The sequence below is a fragment of the Symphalangus syndactylus genome, chromosome 16, assembly GCF_028878055.3.
Source record: "Symphalangus syndactylus isolate Jambi chromosome 16, NHGRI_mSymSyn1-v2.1_pri, whole genome shotgun sequence".
In the NCBI taxonomy this organism is placed as follows: Eukaryota; Metazoa; Chordata; class Mammalia; order Primates; family Hylobatidae; genus Symphalangus; species Symphalangus syndactylus.
Window position 1 is genome coordinate 98,670,124 of NC_072438.2, and position 22,377 is coordinate 98,692,500.

At 45.7% G+C, this 22,377-nt stretch overlaps 1 long non-coding RNA gene across 1 annotated transcript in view; it reads left to right on the forward strand.

Annotated features, from left to right (window-relative positions):
- Nucleotides 1–1,036: 1,036 nt before the first annotated feature.
- LOC134732705 (uncharacterized) overlaps nt 1,037–22,377 on the forward strand; it is a 111,691-nt gene continuing 90,350 nt past the window's right edge. Inside the window, exons 1-2 of the long non-coding RNA XR_010116127.1 lie at nt 1,037–1,160; nt 4,861–4,988. This is a non-coding gene — a long non-coding RNA (uncharacterized lncRNA). The remainder of the gene's footprint in view (nt 1,161–4,860; nt 4,989–22,377) is intronic.

Consider the following 22,377-nt stretch of genomic DNA (forward strand, 5'->3'; position numbering starts at 1 on the left):
GAGTAACAGTGTATTTGTTATCCAACTTCCAAACCCTAATGCACGGGAAAGTGTATGCCGGGCGTATTATACTCGGACCCTAGGAAGATTATCCCAGCGATCTTCAGGCAGAGCCAACAGCTGATTGCATTGGGCACAAACCTTCCATAAACATCAGACCCTGCATCGTGTGGACGTTTTCATCCCTCAAAGCTAGTGCTTCATAAAGACGCTGAAATAGACGAAGGATGACTTGGGACAGCCCGAATGCCACTGCTGGCGGCGGCCACTCTCGGAGTGTAGGCGCAGGAGGTGGCGGTGGCGCACACCTGGGTCCAGCGCACCTGGGTCAGCGCAGGTGAGCGACAGCGCAGGTTAGCGGCCCTGCGGGAGTGCGCATGCGCGGGCTACCGGGGACGGCCTCCCGCCGTTCCCGCCCTGACGCAGCCCCGGATTACAGCTCCTGCTAGTCCTCAGCTGACCCTGGGCCTCAAAGGCAAGCCCTGAACTCAGTCACACGGGGTGGGGGTGATACGGTTTGGCTCTGTGTGCTTCACTCTGCTTCACTCGCCTTCCGCCTGCTCGCTGCTGCCCTGTTCCCCGCAGGCGGCCGCCGTGGAGGGCGGGCTCGGCGCTCCCTGGCTGCTCCCGGGGCCTTCCCAGCACAGCCACGGCTGTGGGGCGGAAACCGAGACCTCCATGGGCCTGCGGGCGGAGCTCCACAAGCCCAGGTCAGTGTGGCCAGGGCCCTAGAAGTCCGCTCAGCCCACGGAAAACTTACTTCTTAAAGAATTTCAAAATGTTTCTCTCTCGAGCCGAGAAGCCTGAGAAGTGCGAGGCTGGGTGGGGCAGGCAAGGCCTCCAGTCTGGGCGTCCCCGGCCGCAGCCTTCCCACTCTCCTGTCTGCAACATCGGATGACTGGTCAGCTGCGCAGGGCGTTTCCCATAAGCTCGGGTGAGAGAAGTCTCCGCATGTGCCTTAGGGAAGACACGTGCATGCCTATGCTTATTGCACGCTTTCTTCCACCCGCTGCATTCTCTGCCTTAGTATCGTGGATGAAGAATGGTACACAACGCATTTTACACGCGAACACTCTTCCCGGAGAAAGAGCCCACTGAGAGATTTGGAACAACATGCAGCTGTGAGGCCAGCGCTTGGCCGGCCTGGCCTTCCTTGCAAGGTCTGTGCAGACGGGAATGTTGGGTGCCCAGGCCTTGAAGGGTTCGCTTTCTCGGGATACTATTAAAATAAGGAGATGGCCGTGCCTTCTGATCACCTCGTCCAGGTTCATTCTCAGCCCACAGGTGCCCTGGAACGTTCCTGAGAAGCCACTAGGAAGGCAGTGGTCGAGTGACTCAGTGATTCATGGAGCTTGTGAGTCAGGTCACATGTCTACACTGTGTGGACCTTGCCTCAGGATGAGCTTGATGGGCAGTAAATGTCAGGTCCAAACCAGGAGCCAAGCTTTGTTATGACACCATCAAGCAGGAGATAAGGATTCAGTAAGCAAGGCTCAATTTTCCTTAATCTCTGTGGTGCTGGGAGACCTGTGTTTTGAAAAGCTTAGCCGCTGTTTTCTTTTTGAGCAACTCCCTTTATTGAATTATTTATTTATTTTATTACACTTCAAGTTCTAGGGTACATGTGCACAACATGCAGGTTTGTTACATAGGTATACATGTGCCATGTTGGTTTGCTGCACCCATCAACTTGTCATTTACATTAGGTATTTCTCCTAATGCTATCCCTCCCCCAGCCCCACAGGCCCCAGTGTGTGATGTTCCCAACTCCCCCGTGTCCAAGTGTTCTCACGGTTCAATTCCCACCTATGAGTGAGAACTTGCGGTGTTTGGTTTTCTGTCTTTGTGATAGTTTGCTGAGAATGACGGTTTCCAGCTTCATCCATGTTGCTGCAAAGGACATGAACTCATCCTTTTTTATGGCTGCATAGTATTCCATGGTGTATGTGTGCCACATTTTCTTAATCCAGTCTATCATTGATGGACATTTGGGTTGGTTCCGAGTCTTTGCTATTGTGAATAGTGCCACAGTAAACATACGTGTGCATGTGTCTTTGGCCTTTATTCATTTTGGCCACATGCAGAATTTGACCTGGACAGGTTACACCCAACACAGTTAAGTTTTCTTTGGAACTGAGCTCAGTCCCATGGTGTTCCAATCCTTGGATCTGGCTGGAGATAGCACAGCCCTGCCAGGGGAAGGTGTCCTTTTGCTGATGGTGAGTTTGGAGTACTCTGCTCACATTTTAAAACAATGTGAGAAGGATCGAAAACCAAAATGTGAGATAATTTCCATGTTTCCATAGATGGTTGTAACAGTCTAATGACGTGATTAGACAGGGATTTATCCAGTCCCCAGCCCCCAGACAGGTTTACAAAGTGTTTCCTTGTTTGATTTGGGGAAAATGAGTTAGAATTTTGTCTTACTGATCGTGAAAAGAAACAGCGGGCTCTTGAAGGCATCTGTGTTGCACAGACATGAGGCAAATATCTTCGAATGAAAATAAGTTTGTTGGCCGGGCGCGGTGGCTCACGCTTGTAATCCCAGCACTTTGGGAGGCCGAGGCGGGCGGATCACAAGGTCAGGAGATCGATACCACGGTGAAACCCCGTCTCTACTAAAAAATACAAAAAATTAGCCGGGCGTGGTGGCGGGCGCCTGTAGTCCCAGCTACTCGGAGAGGCTGAGGCAGGAGAATGGCGTGAACCCGGGACGCGGAGCTTGCAGTGAGCCGAGATTGCGCCACTGCACTCCAGCCTGGGCGAAAGAGCAAGACTCCGTCTCAAAAAAAAAAAAAAAGAAAAGAAAATAAGTTTGTTGTAGAGGAGATACAATTCTGTCCTAATGCAAAACACCTTGTTTAGAAGGGTTGTTCTGTCTGTTTCTGTTAAAGATGGCATGAGGGCCTGCAGGAGGAAGTACTGGGGATTTGAGCATGTGAGTTTCCCTCTGCTATCGGGTGACTGTGCTGTGATCTAGAAATGTGAGGTCATCTGGGCCTTGGGCTCTTCGTTTGTGAAATGAGGGAGTTGGATCCATTCAGCTTCAAAAACCCTTGACCCAGTTGGGTTGCAAAGTCAGCAGTCACTTCTTCCTGCACACCCCATCAGGATGGAGGAAGCCCAGTCAAGCCATGGAGCAGCCCCACTAGGGAGGCCAGGCCCGCTCCTCACACAGGAGCAGGAAGACTTGGGTGGGCTTTGAGGGGGGAATGAGGAAACTTGAATGGGATCCCTACAAGCTGGGTCCTGGAATGAAATGAGCAAAGGCTCTAGGAGTGCCCAGGAATATTGGCCGAGCACCGCCTCTGGGAGGGGCCCCAGATTCTCTTAGCCTTATAGGACACGACCACACGGTGGGGCCTTCATCTTCAGGCCAAAACCTTTTTGATTAAATTGGCAGACCAGAGTTTCTCAACCTCAGTGCCATAGACTTTTTGGGCTGGGTGGTTCTTTGCATGGGGGCACTGCCCTGTGCACTGCAGGCCACCTGACAGCATCCCTGCATCCCCATCAACTGGATGCCAGCAGAACCCCCTCTGATGTGAGGGCCAAAGTGTCTCCAGACCTGGCCCAGGGGCCCAGATGACCCTGGACAGAGAACCATTGTGGTAGACTAAGAGTATCTGCAAGTTTTACAATTTTTCACTCCATGTGTGAAAAAAAAAATGAGTGAAAATCTTCAATATATGAAAAATTATTTAGAAATTATATACACAGACTATTGTCAATATAAAACCATTAGAAAGCTTAATTTCTCTAGGCTTTAATTGCTCACTTTTGTCCTGCACCTCAATTGATCAAGTTGCTTACAGCCTGCATTTTGGAAATGACTTTTGGAGACTGTGACTGTCCATTGGCTGTTTTTGAACAGAAATATCAGAATGAAAAAAACGGAAGGAAAATGAAATGTCAGGAGGCACCTTGAAAAAAATGCTATTAATATCATTGAGAGAACAAAGTTAAGATTTACAAAAGGGTGCCCAGAAGTGGCCTGAATTAGTTAAGAAATGGGGAAGTGCAACTTTCTCCCTGAAATGCAGGTGGGCGTGGGCTCTGGAAAAGTCTGGAAGTGCTTTCAGACACCACAGTGATTAGAGGTCCCTGGTGGGACATAGGGGTTGGTAGCTGGGGATGCCTCTCTGTGGAGGAGGTTTACCAACACAACAAAAGCTGTACCCCAGAATATACAGGAAGGTCCTGTAGCAAAGGCATTTTTATCAGTTTGTCAGGGTGGCCTCTGAAGTTAAGGTTTCAACATGAATAAAATTATAAAACTATATACCAGTGGAGGAGCACTGCCCCCACTCCCTTCAGAGACCCGGGATTCTGGGATCCTCCTAGAGTGAAACTATCACCCCACTCCACAGTCATCGTTCTCAACACCCCAATTTTTTTCAGGCTCATTTTCTAGACTAATGCTTTCATACTTGGCATTTTCTTTGACTGTGAAACTTGGGATTCCCCAAGACGGTGCCCTGCTGCCAGGGTTCTGCCGCTGCGATTCAGGGCGCTTTCTTGCCATCAAACCTTATCTCCTCATTAGGTCTAAGCTCCTTTCTATTTGTGAGAGGCAAAGCACGTTGCCCAGGTAGCATTAGAATGTGCTGCAGGCAATGACACACACCTGCTGGGGGGCTGGGATAGATGTGTATTTGTGCTGGGAACACAAGGCTTCTGCCGACGTCCAAGTAGACAGGGAGTGTCAACGCAGACCGTTTTTAGGGACCCTCACATTTGTCCTTCCCAGAACTCTTGACCACTCAGGTTTGTTCCAAGAAGAACAGGTGCATTTGGAGTCTCTTTTGGAAAAATATACCAAACAAATAAAGCCAGTTTCATTTTCAACTTCTATTTCAGCTGCTACACTGAAGAGAAAAACCTGAGGAAGCCCCTAACCTTCTTGAATAACCTGGATGTTGCAGAATCAAGCCTGGCACAGGGCACTGGCAGAGATGCAGAAGGGAGAGTGTCCAGCGATGAGAGAGGTAAGGTGAGACAGAGACCTGCCCAGACCTCTGGACATGGCATGGGGGCACATCTTGCAGTCAAGAGAATGTTTGCATTGTGGCAACTAAGGAGCGTTATTTAAAAATTCTTTGCTAACCCAACGAAACTTGTCAATGGGAAAGATTTGAGACTTCAAAAAAAAAAAAATCTAGCAGTTGGAATTTTAGTGGAGGTGGCATTCCTGAGATTCCACTCTAGGGCTGGTACCTGTCTGTGCTCTGGGAGGTTCCTGGGGCCTCCTCTGCTGGGGATTCCTGTGCTCTCAAAAGCCAGTTTCCCCTGCCTATTGAAGTTAAAAGCACACTTCCCTTGCCCAATGGTTCCCTCAATATATTCTATCTTTTTTATTTTTTTTGCCCATTGGAATATCTTTCATGAGAGCTCAGCAGCTACAGACAACTGCCTTTCTATAAAACTGAGCGAGGTTATTCAGTACAAATGAAATGAACCTGATTTTTTCTTTCTGATCAAAGCAAAACTCTTTTGAAGTTTAGCTATTTGATAGAAAGTAGCTTTTATAACAAGCTGATATATGAGTTAATAGGACATAAAGATATTTTATTAAACTGCAAACCATTGTTAATATTGCAGTTTCAACTTGAAAGAAATATGTAGAATGACACCGGAAATTAATTAGATTATTTCATCATTCTTTTACATTACAAACTTTGATACACTTGCACAGATATATAGGTACATTGATAAAAAGACACAAAGACAAACAGAATTTTAATGAGTGGGGAGCTTTTATCTGCTAACACTTTGTGACTTAATTTTTTCTGTTTATTCTGCCTATTGATTCCAGTTGAAACCTGCTGTTTTAATGTTGTTATTGATATTCTCTCTGGGTTTTCTTCTAATTCTGGCGTTGATATTACCTTGATCGGATTTAGTTTATTTGAATTGCCTGTAGGTTTTGGTCTCCGGAGTTTTTCACTGCTTATAGACATGCAAAGATAAAACCTCTCTTTTTATCTAAAAATCCTTGAGAGACTCTGAAAGATACAGCCGTTTTCTGAGAACATTAAAAAGCAAGAGACAACAATCAAAAGGAATCTACTTCTCACCCAGTTTATTCAAGACTTCATTTCTATACTCCCTGCATATCCCGACACCCACTGACTTCTAAGCTCCTCAGTTCCATTTTCTTTCGCAAACTGTGCATGGAGAAAGGGTTTTGTCCCAATATCATAAGTGGTTCAAGCTTTGGGTCACTGCCTTTGCCTTGCAAGTGGGTAATTTTTGCAAGAGAAGATTATGCATAAAAGTACTTTGGAGGAGGATGCATCTTTCTTTACTAAAGAAGGCATCAACATATGCATTACCATGAACCAGACGAAATTGACCTTTCTTATGGGTCAAACAGGGCCAAATATAGGCCATTTCATGTTCTTCAAACTAATTTGCATAACCATCTTCTGAGATGGGAGACAAGTAATTTTCCAATCACTTAAAATGAGAGACAACATGTATTAATTAATTACAAATAGAAGTGAGGAATTTTCCATAGAAGAAATTTGGAGAGTGGGGGCTAAATGCAGGTGATACCATTGAACCAACATTTTTCTTGTTTAATTATTTTTATTCAAAATATGTTATAAATTCCTGAGAATAATGAGCACAGTTGTCAAAGTAACTTTCTATATCCTATTTCATTCATCAAGGGCTTCTTGGCTTTAGTGTCTGGAATTTAGGTTTTCGTTGGCTTTCACTGGGGTGTCTTTCCAGCTCCCCCCATGATTCTCTGTGTCTGGTTTATTATTTCAGAGTCTCTGTGATCTTTTCCCACACCCTGGCTTCTACTTTACTTTTGTTTTTATAGTTTTTGCCTTAAATAATGTTGAAAATGGAAACACTAATGACAGCAGTCCGAGCTGTGAACTCACTTGTGCTAGCAGAGTGGGGTCGTTAATGATTTCTTCTCAGATTTTCCAAGTCATCAATCCATTGGTTTCTCTTTCTTGTGAGTATCAGGGGCTTAAAAATCTAGTGTTTGGGCTGCCTAGAAGGTGCTGAGGGAGAAGGAGGGAAAAGAGGGGGCTTTCCTCTGCCTGGGGAGAAGGAAGTCTGTTTCATAGTAACCAGAAAAGAAGAAAGAGGGAGAAAAGGAAGCAGGTGACCCATTTCCTCCTCTTGCCTCTACTGGTTTGTCTTCTGAGTAATCCCTGGGCACTTACCCAGTCTACTGTGAGCAACTCAACTATTTTATAAATATGTAGCTCTCATTGCAGGAAGAAGTCTTACCTGGTATCTGGTATTGCTTTAATTATTGTAACACCTAATTCACCAGGAAGTCATGTGACTTGCATGTTCTAGAGAAACCCTGCGTTCACCTAAGTGTCAAAGCATAAAGAAAAATTATTAGCACATTGGATGAAATTCTTCCCAAATTTGTTGGCTACTTTTACGTTTAGCAAAAAAGAAAAAGAAAGAAACAAAAGAAACAGCATAGAAAACTCAATATAATCTATAATTTCCTTGGTAAGTCACTCATCACCAGGAATCAGTATTATTAGCAATGCTGTCAAAGTGGTGGAGTTGTGGAATCTTATAGGACCCTACTCTTCAATGGCCTCCGTGATGCTGCACTAAACACTGGTTTGTGTAGAGTGTTCATCCCCTGCCTTGTGATTTCTAGCAAAAGAAAGTCTATGATCAAAATCACATACAACTGTGCTGTGATCAGCAGAGAGAAGCCTGGAGTAGAAGGTTCTCTTCTATTCTTGGACCCATGACACATGAAGATAATTGGATAATTATTAAATAATTAAGTATTTGCATATTAATGTAATTATGATCTGTATTTTAAGGTTTACTAAACCTACTCTTTAATATGTATAGCAGCCATCATTTGGATGCTGTCTTTACTTATGTTCTTATTATATCTTAGAACTGGCTTCTGAATTCAGCACCCTCATAAAACATGACCTTGGGGAGCTTTACAGTTTTCTAGACCCATAAGATGGTGCTGACTCTTCTGCAGAAAGAACATTATTCATAGGAAGCAGGAGACAATTAATTACCTGGAGAAATTCAGAAATGTAGATGTCTGAATATAAAGTTAAATATAAAGACAGTTAGACTGAGAACAAATTGGTAACTGGAAAGTCCTTAGAGGGAAGATGAAGGCTATGCAGCTGGGGGCCGAGCCACGTGTTGTTCAATTCCATGCCTGTCCATCTTGGGCTCAGCTGTGGTTCCCAGCACTGGTAAAAACACTGGCCCAGCTGGTGTGTGGAGAGAGAAGGTGTGTAGAACTTGACAGGTGGTTGGAGTTTTTTTTTTTTTTTTTTAGATGAAGTTTTGCTCCTGTTGCCCAGGCTGGAGTGCAATGGCACAATCTCGGCTCACTGCAACCTCCGCCTCCCAGGTTCAAGCAATTCACCTGCCTCAGCCTCCCTAGTAGCTGGGATTACAGGCACCTGCCAGCATGCACAGATAAATTTTTTGTATTTTTAGTAAAGATGGCGTTTCACTCTGTTGGCCAGGATGGTCTCCAAACTTTTGATCTCAGGCAATCCACCCACCTCGGCCTCCCAAAGTGCTGGGATTACAGGCATGAGCCACCATGCCTGGCTGGGTTGAGGATTTTTTAAGGAACATGACTCCGTTCTAGTCTATCAATAGTTGACACAGAAGACCAGCACTTAGACAAGCCAGCAGTAACAGAACCCTGGCTAAATCTTGCTCTGATTCATATAAATTACCTTTCTGAGTCATCCAGGTCATTTTTTGAACCAAGCACACAATAGATATAGGCATGTGGATTAATTATGCAATAACAATTAAAATATCGCTTATTTTACCCTGTTCGGAGTTGGTTGTAGGGTTGCAAGGAGCCATGGCCAGGTTGCTGCCTCATCTGAAGACCTGAGCTCTTACCGGAAGCTTTCATTTTCATTTAGGCATTTGGGTGTTGGGTCAGGTTCATGGATGATGTTTCCATTTGTGGTGAAACTGGAGTTCTTAGTTGGGTTTTCCTATTATATAGCAAACAATTTTGTCATCATATGAAGTATGTCTTAGATATGTACTCTTTCTAAGATAACTTTTATTGTATACTATATCTTAAAATCCATACCATATGTTCATAATGCAGTATAATTATACTGATAAGTCTTTGCTCTATTATTGCTTCAGGTGTTATTTATTGTTTAATAATCTCAAAATGCCAAATCAGTCTTGTATTAAGGTGTATTATAGATGCAGTGGTATTCAACCTGGCTGAACACTTGTCCACACTCTTTTTTTTTTTTTTTTTTTTTTTTTTGAGACAGAGTCTCGCTCTGTTGCCCGGGCTGGAGTGCAGTGGCGCAATCTCGGCTCACTGCAAGCTCCGCCTCCCGGGTTCACGCCATTCTCCTGCCTCAGCCTCCGAGTAGCTGGGACTACAGGCGCCCGCCACCGCGCCTGGCTAATTTTTTGTATTTTTTTAGTAGAGACGGGGTTTCACCGTGGTCTCGATCTCCTGACCTCGTGATCCGCCCGCCTCGGCCTCCCAAAGTGCTGGGATTACAAGCGTGAGCCACCGCGCCCGGCCTGTCCACACTCTTAAAACATTTGACATTCGTGTATCTCCTGCCTTTTTATATAAGCCACATTTACCATCCTAATAGTGAACGCACTGCATCCCTCCTCTCTTTGCATCTGCCATGGGTGTGTGGCCAGCCCTGTAAAACAGCTGCATTCCATTTATGTCATAATTTGGAGAAGTTGCCCGACACTGCTCAGCCTTGTGGGATGATGTGTGCATACCTGTGTGTGTTGGTGGGGGTTGGTATTTAGGGTGTGGGCACCTTTGGACCAAATGCCTGGTCTTGGTAACCAACGTGGAATGTTCCAGACACTCAGATTGTGCTAATCAGAGATGGCAGCCTGGGTCCCTGTGTGGAGGGCAGACCTCCAGGGTCCACTGTCAGGTGTGTGTGTGTGTGTGTGTGTGTGTGTGTGTGTAAGACTCTGCGGTCACTGTGGGCTGCCACCAAGCCTCAGGCTGGAAAGCAACACTGTCGGCTCTGTGTCTCAAAGCCTAGCCCAGCTGGCTGCATTTTGAAGCAGGGGTTAGGCGGGTTGTGGGGTGGAAGCCAGGCCCGGAGGGGTGTTTCTGAGGTTTTGATGTGTGCAGGTTCATCCCTCTGCCTTTACAAAGAGCAGGAAACTGAGATTTTGAACAAATGGTTATTCTATAGGGATTAGAAAGAGTTTTAGAGAAAAGGAGACATTAAGAGTCTTCAAACAATGAAGACAAAGAAACATGAACATGCTTAACAAAACTTTTATTCATACCAGCATCCCTCAAACCCACCACAACTCAATAGTCCTAACTAAACCTCTACAAATGTGAGTCATGAATCTGTCTGAATGCATTGCAGAGTGTATTCTAGAGTTTATACCATGAGCAAAGAACCTCAAGCTAAACTCCTCTCATGAATCATACTATTTTATTACATAAAAGGTAATTTTTGGTTAAAAGCTATTTTAAAAGGAAAAGAAAATATCAGCCTCTAAAATTCTCATTCCAATCTCATGTGCCTCAAATAGCTATGAAAATTGCTGTAATGAAGACATGGATATGTTGATATTACCAGATACTTTTATTATGAGAAAAATCAAGTCTAGATGGTGTCAGCATTTACATGGGAAAACTATTTGGATAATAGCAACTAACATGATAATGACATGGAATTTACTTACCTGTCACAGAAGATGGAAACTGCATTTCAAGAATTGGGTGTCAGTAAAATCTAGTGTGGTATACACATTTTATTCGATGCAGCAGAAGCTGCCATTTTGGAATGACCCTATCAAGAATTCCCTCCTCCATGTTCAAGAGAAGGCGTGTTTTGAGTGCTGCTAACAGCTAGGCCGGAAATCTAAGACATTAAAAAGCCCCATGTAGTCAATGACATTTTTACAATGGGGCAAATTAGTGAATAATGCTTTGTGGGAGTTAATTTACCTCACATGAGTAAGCACTTTACAACCATCGAATTGCTTGTCTGCTGTGGAATCAGCTCCTTATGTTTTGCTTAATGAGATCAAGGTGAAGGGATGAGAAAGGCTGGGGGTAGTGAGCGGGATCAGTCACATTACCTTCTCTGGCTCGCAGGCTGGTACCTGAGCAAGGTCACGCTTAGACTCCAATAGGAGTGGAATTGGAAGAGAAAGGGGGCCAGGAACATCGAGTCTTGCATTCCATGAACCCGTATTATCTTTTCTTTCTCTATCATAGTGTTCGAGTGCCCCAAAATGTGGAATTCATGGTAATCTGACTTGGTTGCCTTGAAGATCACTTTTGAACTACATGTGAAGACAATTCAGGATAAGATGATTGCCAGGATAATTTCACTGGCTGAGGAACAGATGTTCCTGGCAGAGCAGGTGATGGTGAATTTTATGTGTCAACTAGACTGGATCATGGGGTGCCCAGATTTTTGGCTAAATATTATTTTTGCATGTGTCTGTGAGAGGGTTTCCAGATGAGATTAGCATTTGAATGGGTAGACTGGATAAAGCAGATGGCACTTCCCCATATGGGTGGGCCTTGTCCAATCTGTTGAGAGCCTGGATAGAACAAAAGGCTGAGGAAGGGTGGATTTGCTCCCCATGCCTGACTGCTTGAGCCAAGCCATCAGTCTCCTGCCCCTTCACCACCAGCTCTCCTGCATACTGCAGAAAGGGGGATGTAGTCTTCATTAAGTCCAGCACAAGAACCAGTTCCTTGCAGCAATTGTCTTTATAGCCATGTGTGCATACGTCCATGGATGGATGCAAGAGGTCTTTGTCTTTCTGTGCAGTATTTGTCTTTCTGTGCGTGGCTTTATTTTGTTTAACATAATGTCCTCCAAATTCATCCACATTATTGTAAGTAACAGGATTTCCTTCTTTTTAGAGGCTGTATAGTATTCCACTATGTATAGATGCTACATTTTCTTTATTCATTCTTCCTTGATGGGCACTTAGGTTGATTTCATATCTTTGCTCCTGTGAATAGTGTTACAATCAATGTGGGGGTGCAGATATCCATTTGACATACTGGCTATGTTTTATTTGGACAAACACCAGGAGCGGGACTTGCTGGGTCCTGTGGTCGTTCTAGTTTTATTTTGTTGAGAAATCTCCCTAGTGTTTTCTATAATGACTGTACTGATTTGCATCCCCCCAGCCACGTGCAAGGGCTTTCTTCTCCCCACCTCCTTGCCAGTGCGTGCCCTCCTTTTCCTTTTTGACGGTAGCCATTTGAACAGGTGTGGGGCAAGATCTCATTGTGGCTTTAATTTTCATTTCCCTGATGATTAGCCACGTTGGGCATTTTTTCATGAAACTGTTGGCCATTCTTCCATCATTTTAAAAATGAAGACAGTGGTGGATACCTTGCAGAGCTGTGGTGAGAATTAGCAGTGATGCATGTGAAACAATGAATGAAATAAGAACTCCATAAAGAACGGCTCATGTTTGCTATTAATAATGGGCTGGGTGCAGTGGCTCATGCCTGTAGTCCCAGCACTTTGGGAGGCCAAGGTGAGTGGATCACAAGGTCAAGAGATCGAGACCATCCTGGCCAAAATGGTGAAACCCCATTTCTACTAAAGATACAAAAAATTAGCTGGGTGTGGTGGCGCACACCTGTGGTCCCAGCTACTCAGGAGGCTGAGGCGAGAGGATCGCTTGAGCCTGGGAGGCAGAGGTTGCAGTGAGCAGAGATCACACCACTGCACTCCAGCCTGGCTACAGGGTGAGACTCTGTCTCAAAAAAAAAAAAAAACAAAACGCAAACACCCCAAAAAATAATGGAGCAGAAAGCTCTGAGTATGTCAGGAACAAAACCCTGGCAGTAGCTGGATCAACACTAGAAAGAAATGTCAGGAAAGAGAAGTAGAAGAAGAGCTGGTGGTCATGGTGTCCTGGGCCACAGGACACTCATATTTCTATGAGTCTGCATTGCTCCTGAGTGGATGTAGGGTGAGGACAGGTGCATTCAAGACACCAAGAGAAGAGCTGGCGCCCTGGATATGGAGTTGAGAAACTACCCTGGAGGCACTTAGATAAACAACAGGTTGTGGTAGCTACCTGCCCACTGAGTGAAAGAGCACACAGAGGGTCAAAATTGAGCCCAAGTATTGGATATGGGTCAAGGAAGAAGAGCAGCACAGACTAAGACAGAAAGCTGTGGTTGAAAATACCCAGCATGGAGCCAGGGTAATGAGTTCAACTGAGTGTGTTTGAAGGGTGGGAGGGTTTTCAGCAGAGTCCCTCTGAGGAGTGGAAGTTATGGGATTGACACTCAGGTAGGAGAGCAGCACCAGAGTGGTAAATTCCAGAGGCCTGATCGACAGCAGTGGGAGAGAGGGCAGAGGCTGCATGCATTCTCCCTGGGAGTTGGAGGGGACAGAGGGCTGGAGAAGGGATTTGGAGACAGTCCATCACTAGTAGATGGGAGTGGGCATGAGTACAGGAGGACAGTTAGAATTGGGAAATTTCCATATCAAGGGTAGACTGGATGTGTGACCTTGGAAAAGGAAACTGACCTTGGCCATATCATCATTCAACGTGGGCCTGATGCCCCTGCCTCAGAGCTGTCTCTGTGGGTTGTCCCAAGAGGTTGCGCGATGCTGCCAGCCCCTGCTGGCCACAGGAAGTGCGCAGTGAACATTGCTTGATCAGCAGAGCTATGAAGCTGACAATGCAAAGTAACGGATGATGCAGAATTGGCTATGCGGATGGCAGGAAGATGGACTAATGGCCTTTTGGAGTTTAAGTGGGAAGGTAGAGATGCTGCCATTTAAAGGAAATTAATAGTTTGGGGACGTCTTGGTATCAGTGCTGATTTAGTGGTAGAGGGAGAAGTAAAGGAGATGAGAGGAAGTAAGACATGCAGAGAGAGGACAGGGATGTGATGGGAGGTGAGTGGCAAGAAGGCAGAGGTGTTTGCTGTTTTACAGGACAAGTAGGTAGAGGTACAACAGCCACCCAGGACTCAGGTCCCCCCAGCCCTTGCTGTCATGTGAGTGTCTAGTGGTATCACCCTCCTATGCTCAGAGATGTAGCCACAGATAGGAGGAAGGCTGACGGCCGTGGATGCCATAACAACACCAGAATGCCAATTCAGGCCATGACGTTCATACTGACTCCCGCTCACCCACACCGGCCAGCGTGGAGGATCCGAGCTTCCTTTGCATGAGGGCAGATGATTTTTCACACTTGTCCCCTGTATTTTCTTACTATGGCTGCCATGGCAAGTTGCTACAATCTGAGTGGCTTTCAGCAACAGCACTGTACTCTGGAAGCCAGAAGTCCAAAACCAAGGTGTCAGCAGCATTGGCTCCTTCATGAAGGCTCACAGGGAGAATGTGTTCCCTGCTCGTTCCTGGCCTTGGGTGGCAGCAGGCAGGCCTTGGTGTTCCTTGATTGTGGCAGCACCGCTGAAGTCCCTGCTCGTATCTTCACGAGACCCTCTCTGTGTGTCTGCCCGGGCCTCTTCTCTTCTAGGAAAGGCAGTCATATTGGATTAGCACCCACTCTACTCCAGTATGTGCTCAACTTAGCTTACATCTTAATTATGTCTACAAAGGTTCTATTTCCATTGAAGGGCACAGTAACAAGTACCAGGTGTTAGGACTTCAACATATTGTTTGGGGGATGCTATTGAACTCACAGCACCCCATAAAGAAGCCCTGGACAAATCGCCTGCACACCTTCTTCGACACTCCACGTGTGGTCAGCCTCCTGGTCCTTTCTTCCTCACTTCCCAAGTCCTTGGTGGCTTTCTACTCATGATCACTGAAGGCAGCAACTCCAGAAGAGGCAGCCCCAGAAATCCATAGAGAGTGAATGGAGGTTCAATCTCTGCACCTGACACCTGCAGGTGATGCCTTGAAGAATCTCAACCCAAGCCTCTGCTGACAGACTCAGCTCAGATACCTCTGGTTGGCCTGCCCAGCCCGGGGCTGGGGTGAGAGGTGCCTCAGTGCCCTGGGGTCATCTTCCCCATGTAGGCTGTGCAGAAACACTCATTAGAGGGACCTAATGCTTCGCAGCAAGGCTTGGGGGTCCCCATGGCTTCGTGACCATACAAACGATGCTGGAATCCAATTTTGTTACTTTCCCAATTGTTTGCTACTATTTTTGTATTTTTTTCTACTTCGAAAAGACCTTATTTTGGAGACATCCTCTGTTCTCTTTCAAATCCCATTTTCAGCACCATCCATCTCATTTCTGGAGTAGGATTTTAAAACGTGTAATTCTTGGCCTTTGAAATGCACTAGAATTTATTTTAGGTGGAGGGAGGCAAGGGAGCATGAAGGGGGAACCCCTGCAAGGACCAGGAAGACCCTGTGAGGTGCAGGGAAGAGGGGGCAGGAAGGGATTTCAGTGTGAAACCCGACTATTTAGAGAATCATTTTTCCTTCTTGGTTTTTGTTCTTCCCTTTCCAACTGGCAAAACCCTAATCATCTTCTAGACCCGGTTCAAACCCCAGCTCCTCTAGATGCCTACCCAACCCAGACCTGCCTCATGGGCATCAGCCGCTCCCCATGAGACGTGGAAGCACTCACTCTGGAGCCCTGGTTCTTCCTGCCTTGCTGCTGACGGACAAGGGCCAGCTGCCACCACCTGGCTGCCTTGGGCCCCCGTCAACTATGTGGACCCTCCTTTCCTTTCCCCCCTTCTCCTCAGCTTTATTGAAGTATAATTAACAAATAAACATTGTACATTTACATCATTTAAGTGTATAATGCAATGATTTGATATACATGCAGTTTGTGAAATGAATACCACAATCAAGTTAATTAACATGTCCATCAACTCACAGAGTTGTGTGTGTGTGTGTGTGTGTGTGTGTGTGTGTGTGGTGAGGACACTTAAGCTCTACTCTCTCAGCTGATTCCCAACACACAATATGGCTGTATTAACTAAAGTCCCCAAGCTGCAGCTAAATCCCAAGAACTTACTCATCTTATAACTGAACGTCTGTATCCTTTGATCAAGAATCCCTTTGCCCTTTTTCCTTTTTTTGACTTTGTTGAAAGCAAAATATCACTCCCACCTCCTCTCACTTAAAACAGGGGAAGGTTTACACCCTTTACCCCAGAGTGAGAGGGAGTCCTTCACTTTCCTGAGGTGTAGAACCATCCTTCTGCTGAGATGGGGTCCTGTGGCCTCAGCAGGACAGTGGTATCTGCAAGACCTGGCTCTTGCTGCAGCAGCTGCCTGGTGGTAGCATATGGCCCAGGGCTGGGTCCCAGGAATGCCACCAGGCATGCGCCAGGGGCAGTGGACTTCTCATCCTTACCACTCCTGTGGCTACACTTGTTGGCATCTCTTGATTGTGGGCCAGAGTCACCACCCTCCTTTCAGAACTGGGGTAGCTGTACTCTCCCTGGCTGGTGGCTTGTCATGGCAAATAATGTCACAAAGGTGAAACAGTAGTAGGGAACAGAGCTCCACAGGTCACGTCTCAGTTCCACATGGCCTGTTACAGCTGCTGTCTCCTGAGTTGGCGCCGAACTCACTGTGGGAAAACCCAGCCAGGGAAAGCATCCCCAGCATGGACAAAGACGTGGGGAATGCTAAGCGTCTGCATAATTACAGTCCACCGAATCTAACTCACACAGAAATTGTTACCTTTTAGAAGGTAAAAATGCAACCACAATTCTGCTATGTATTTTGTGATTGAACTTTGTGGGCCCTCACTCTGGGGAAGGCCTAAATTCTGCTCTCAGTAGGACATAATAGGAGGAGGCTGGTGAACCAGGCAACGCCCTCCTCCTGTGCAAGCGCATGCATGTGTGTGTGCATGTGTGTGCATGTGTGCATGTATGTGTGCGTGTGTGCATGTATGTGTGCGTATGTGGTGATTAATTGATAGAGATTTCTCAACCGACAGAACCAGAGCAACAGAGAGAGAGGTCACAGGACTCCTTGGACCGGCTTTTCAGTCTCCCCACACATCCAATCCTGCTGCAAGGAAAGCTCAGGGCTAAGCTTTCATTTATGAAAATTGCAGTGTGGAAAAGACAAAAGATTGTGGAACATCCTTTGATATTTGGGAAATTGCAGCTTCCCGCCTTGAGTGCACCGCGGTCTTCCCTGAGGCTGCTTGCTAGCTTTTCGTCTGTCTTGGAGGCCAACCAAGTGCAGGGCAGCCGTGTCCACACAGACAGAAACAGCCCGGCCCAGGGTTGCTCCTGGCCTTGCACCTTGGTGCACAAGGCTGGAGCTGTCACCAGAAGAGATAGTAATTGTTGGCTCTTTGTGAATAAAATATCTTTCTTTTCACACGTATATATTACATTTATATGTTTCTAATGATGAAATTAAAATCAGTAAATCTTTTATGTGTCAATATCATTGCTCCAAGTAGAAACCATTGAATCAAATTATATTCAAAAGCATAATCAACTCATTCTCTGTTTCCTGTTTCTCTAAGTACTGTCCATTGTGAACTATTAGATGTGATTTCTCAGTTTGTAGAAATTGCAAATAGGTCTCTTTTTGAAGGATTTATTATCTGCTGTGCATTATGCTATGTGAGAGACTCTAATGATCAGTAGGATATAGGCTCCTGCCCCTGGCGAGTTGCACGCTCGTACAGGACAGACAGGCAGGCCCTGCTCTTCACCACGTGGTTATTACATGGGGGAACTACAAAGTGGCTTTTCTATTTTTCAGGACAATAATCATGGCTAAGATTTCAGTGATTACATGGTCCACACATACACCTGGAGTATTCTGTAATTTTATTTGTTTAAGGCAAAAATATCTATGGGTGACTTTTAAAGGGAAGCCAACCTCAAGTGTTATTTCCTTATAGGAAAGCAAAGTTCATCTGTACCCCAGAGCAGAAGTTGCTCCTGGCCCGTTGCAGGGCTGTGTGCCTTCCTGCCGTGTCCTGTGTGTGCTCCTCCACACCCCCATCGCCACATGAGGATGCCCTCCCGGTCCCTGTGTCATGCCTTTTCTATGGAACAGGAGTTCTTCATGGGTCAGCTGTACCCCAAACCCCATGCTTGGCCCTGGGTAGATGCCCAGGGTGTGTTCATTGAATGGCATCGAGTGAACAAGTGTGGCCAAAGAATGTGTGAACTTTGGGTAAAGACAAATCTCTTTCAAACACAGCACACAAGGAAAGTGCCTCCTGGTGCTGCTGGTCATCAGAGGTGATGGGAGCATGGCTCAGCATGGGCCAAGAGCCCGGATGGTCCACCTGGTCACCAGGACATTGGAGGTGTTTGAGCACAGAAAGGCAAGGAATTGCATGGAGGGAGGCCTAAACACAGGAGTCCTCTTTAAGTGAATGGCCTGAATGGCAATATTCCTCGTTATTTTAAGTATCCCTAGAAACATCCTTTTTCCTTTGGGACTGGAAGAGAACCAGCTTTGATGCTTTGAAGTTGCTGTTGTGATATCCGCCACATATTGATTGGCCTTATTCTTTTTATATTAGGACATTTTGTTTTTCAAGGTGGCTCCAAGCTCCCGTGGTGGTGTGCACGCACACGGCCAGCATTTCGCATTCCTGTCACCACCGCCGAGGTCATATCTGTTAGTGCTGGAGGTTGTTAGGCCATTATCAGCCACTGATGCCTCTCCAGCTGCGAGACTAATTTGGATTCAGGGAGGAAGCATGGACTGATCTCCCCTCGGTCATTCACCAGCAGGACTAACAGCGTTTGCGTTCGCTGTGCTGTTAGGGGCTGATGGTACAGAGTGGCTTATTCACCTATCTCAGAACGACAAAACAAGAGGTTAAAGCCCAGTGAGAATCTAATGCCAGCTCCAAGAAAAATGGCCATGGCTCTGTCGTTCAGCAGGCAATCCACAGGGCTAAATTTTAAGTTTATATTAGATATGTATGAACAGTACATCATGTCATTTATAATTCATGATGAATAGCAAATTATTCTAATGGACTTTCCCATTCTATTCATATTCTACCTTTTCATAGTGGGGGAGGAGAAACAAATTCACGATGTGGCTTTTGATTACTTCCTGTATTATGGTAGGGTATTTTCTTTTCCACTCTGCAAACTATGGTAATTAAGACACAGAAATTTAGAAAGAAGAAGGACAGACATGTGTACTTCTTTTCTCCCAGAGTACATTTTGAGAATATTTATTTTTCTCTCTACTGTTCTTTTATATGGCAGAAACGAAAGGGGAGAAATATGAGATCGAGCATGTGTCAGAAAGTGACCAAAGCGGTTTTTGTGATTTCAAACAATACCAAGTCATTCAGCTGCCCTGGGCCAAGTCCATCCCCTTCCGCATTCTTCACCACACAAGCCTTTGATGCACAGAGCTGGCTTTGAAATCAAAGACCTCTAAGAAGGGGATGCAGAGCAGAAAGACTGGGGGGTGGTGAGATAGAGAGGAGACCCTGGTCTCCTGGGTCTTGGCCTCAATGTGGGAACGATGGCCCTAATGAGTGGATTCAATGCATCTAAATCGTGGGACACATTTGTAAGCATCAGGAAATGTCCAATATTGCCCTCAGGAAAGAAGGAACTCAGAATTTAGACCCTGGTCTAGTCCCAGGAGTTGAGTTTATAGAATTTACAATAGAAGAGGTAATTTGGAAATTCGGACCTCTGGCACCAAGACAGACTTTTCCATTAGTAAACATAACTATCTCCCTGGAAGAATTATATAGGGAGCATTTTAGTGTAGGATTCCTAGACCCTTCAAACTTAGGCTTGTTAGAATAAGCAAAAACCACCCTTGAAGAATGTTTGGGCGTTAAGAGCCTTACTGACCTCTTGCTAGGTAGCAGGAGAGATAACGCCCAAAGTTGATGCCTTCTGAGAGTTTGACCAATCAGCGTCAGACCCCCAGCCCAGGTCATCTTCACCTGTTCCAGATGACAGTGTCTTTCTTTTATTGACCATCAAAATTTGTCTCTTCTCACATCAAGTCCTGATTATTTTAACTTAGCTTTGCTTCCTGCAGGTCCGTTTACTTTTCAGCTTGCAAAGAAAATGATTCTTGTGGCTGGGCGCGGTGGCTCACGCTTGTAATCCCAGCACTTTGGGAGGCCGAGGCGGGCGGATCACGAGGTCAGGAGATTGAGACCACAGTGAAACCCCGTCTCTACTAAAAATACAAAAAATTGGCCGGGCGTGGTGGCGGGTGCCTGTAGTCCCAGCTACTCGGAGAGGCTGAGGCAGGAGAATGGCGTGAACCCGGGAGGCGGAGCTTGCAGTGAGCCGAGATTGCGCCACTGCACTCCAGCCTGGGCGACAGAGTGAGACTCCATCTCAAAAAAAAAAAAAAAAAAAAAAAAGAAAATGATTCTTTCTTCATAGGTTTTTGGTCTCAGTAAATTTACACCAGGGTCCTGAAGACTTAAAAAAAATTAGTTTGCTGGTTGACTAATGATTGATTCATTCACCAAGTATTGATTATTTTGTATTGATCATTTGATTGAGAACCTTGCTACTGTACTGTGTTGAGGTCTGTCCCCAGGTTACCTAAAAACCTCGCCAGAACTTATTCCTGTTGTTTTCCTTGCTGGTAGGGTGTGTGCTTTTCTGACGTTTCTTAGCAAACTAATTGATATGGTTTGAATCTGTGTCCCCACCCAAATCTCATGTTGACATGTAACCCCAATGCTAGAGGTGGGGCCTGGTGGGAGGTGATTGGATCATGGAGGTAGTTTCTGTTGGTTTAGCACCATCCCCTTAGTGCTGTTCTTATGATAGAGTTCCCACAAGATCTGGTTATTTAAGAGTGTGTGGCACCTCCCCTTGCTCACTCTTGCTCCTACTGTGGCCGCATGAGATGCACCTGCCCCCCCTTTGCCTTCCATCATGATTGTAAGTTTCCTGAGGCCTCCCCAGAAGCTAAGCAGAGGCGAGCATCATGTTTCCTGCAAGATAATTTACAAAGAAAAGAGGTATAATTGGCTCACAGACAACAGAACCCTGAGCCAATCATACCTCTTTTCTTTGTAAATTACTCAGTCTCAGGTATTTCTTTATAGCAAGGCAAGAACAAAAGTACACACTGATTATATAATTGGCATCAGTCCTTTCACCTGTGATGTACATAGACCTTAAAATGGACTGATCCTTTGGAAAGTGAGAAATTACTATTGCTTATTCTCATGGGGCATTTTGGGTTTCTGTATTTTGCTCCTTTTATCTTTTCTCTGTTCACTCCTCATTGCTCTTCTCTTCTGGGTCATGTCCCTTCTTCTCTGGTGATTAACAAGCCCTTTCCACCTTGCCAAGCCCCACCCTCTTCTTCACTCTGTGTCTGTGGATTTAGTGAGTGCTGTGGTCAACTGAGCAGAACTTATCTTTGCTTGACCCCTATTTTAAAATAATGTTTGCCTTTTGGATAAACGATGCCCAAGGTCCAGCAGTGTTTCTGCAAGACATGGCTCACCTAGAGGGGCCTCCTGCTTTTGGGCAGGGATGAAGGCTGCAGGCAGGCTGGGGGTTTACTCTCATCCACCAGAGGCAAGCTGCCAGGGCTGTTCACCCCAGAAACCCTTAAAGCTACACTCAACTTTGTTTTCAACATGAATGATTCCACTCCGTTTCTGTTTTCTAAGAAGTATTTTTCTCTCTTCAGGTCTTTTCAAACATTATATCTAAATACAATGTATACAATTATTCAATTATACAATTATAATGGAGATGTGGATTGGACAAAACAAAACAAACATACAAAAAACAAACCCTATACAGCAGGCCTGAGTAGTGGGCTGTGTCCTGGTCCTGATATTGCCCTGAGTTAATCCCTCAATTCGAGGCACAGCATCCCCTTCCCCTGGGCTACTTCTCACCTAGAAGTGATGATACCTGCTCAGTATCTCTCAGCAATGTTATGGGGGATAAAAGTCAGTTGTTACCATGTGAGTTTTCCGACCCCCAAAGTAGAAGACGAATGCTGGTATTACGGGGGACACCGGGGCAAGCGGGCGGGTACGCAGCTCTGCTTCCTGCCTCGTGGAGAGACACTTGTCCCATGCCTGGGCCCTCCTCTCCTCAGCATCTTCCAGCATGGCAGAGTTGCCAGGTGCTCCATCTGCACCTCCCAGTGCTGGCCTGTGTGGGGGGCCGGAAGGAGAGGGCATTGGCTTTCACTGATGAGGAGGAGGACGGGTCTGAGTTTGCAGTGCCCTAGCTGGGATGTGCATCTGGACTCCAGGTGACCAGTACATTTTCCAATGATCAGCCTTCCACCTACTGCTGGAAGCCATTTCTTATTCCCCACTATGTAGAAAGAGCAAACATTTATTTTCTTTATTTTCACTTTGAAGTCCTCACATTTTCTTGTCTTTTTTTTTTTTTTAAGATTGCACGCAATTACAAAAGCAGAAGTCATCTCCAGACACTCTTGGGTTTACCATATCATTAGTT